Genomic DNA, 934 nt, shown 5'->3' on the forward strand with positions numbered 1-934 from the left:
TGTCAATCTACTGACATTAAAGAAGCGCTTGTTGGGAGGCAACCCAATGTTATATTTTATCTATTTTCTTTTGTTATTTTATGTTTTCTGTAGGTTGATGATCATGAGAAGTCACAAAATCAATGGAAAAAGCAAAAACAGAATGAAAAACAGAAAGAAAAACAACACACCCTGGAGGAAGAACCTGCTGGCGTTTAAACGCCAGTAAGGCTAGCAGATGGGCGATTAACGCCCAGTCTGGCACCATTCTGGGCGTTTAACGCCAGAAAGGGGCACCAGACTGGCGTTAAACGCCAGTAAAGGGCAAGAACTTGGCGTTAAACGCCAGAAATGGGCACCAGCCCGGCGTTTAACGCCAGAATTGACACAAAGAGCAATTCTGCTCGCCACTTGGTGCAGGGATGACTTTTCCTTGACACCTCAGGATCTGTGGACCCCACAGGATCCCCACCTACCCCACCACTCTCTCTCTTCTTCACCCATTCACCAATCACCTCAACTCCTCTTCCCCAAAAAACCCTTCACCTATCAAATCCCATCTTTCTCTTCACCACTCACATCTATCCTTCATAAAACCCCACCTACCCCACCATTCAAATTCAAACCACTTTCCCTCCCAAACCCACCCATACATGACCGAACCATGAGCCCCCCCACTCCTATATAAACATCTTCACTCCTTCATTTTCACACAACCTAAACACCACTTCTTCCCCTTTTTGGCCGAACACAAAAGCCATTCCATTCTTTCTCATTTCTTCTTCTACTACTCTCTTCTTTCTTCTTTTGCTCAAGGACGAGCAAACCTTTTAAGTTTGGTGTGGTAAAAGCATTGCTTTTTGTTTTTCCATAACCATTTATGGCATCCAAGGCCGGAGAAACCTCTAGAAAGAGGAAAGGGAAGGCAAAAGCTTCCACCTCCGAGTCATGGGAG

At 45.2% G+C, this 934-nt stretch overlaps 1 pseudogene; it reads left to right on the plus strand.

Annotated features, from left to right (window-relative positions):
• The first annotated feature begins 340 nt into the window (after positions 1 to 340).
• Positions 341 to 934, plus strand: part of LOC107475059 (shewanella-like protein phosphatase 1) — a 22,250-nt pseudogene continuing 21,656 nt past the window's right edge.

This window comes from Arachis duranensis, chromosome 2 (genome assembly GCF_000817695.3).
Source record: "Arachis duranensis cultivar V14167 chromosome 2, aradu.V14167.gnm2.J7QH, whole genome shotgun sequence".
In the NCBI taxonomy this organism is placed as follows: Eukaryota; Viridiplantae; Streptophyta; class Magnoliopsida; order Fabales; family Fabaceae; genus Arachis; species Arachis duranensis.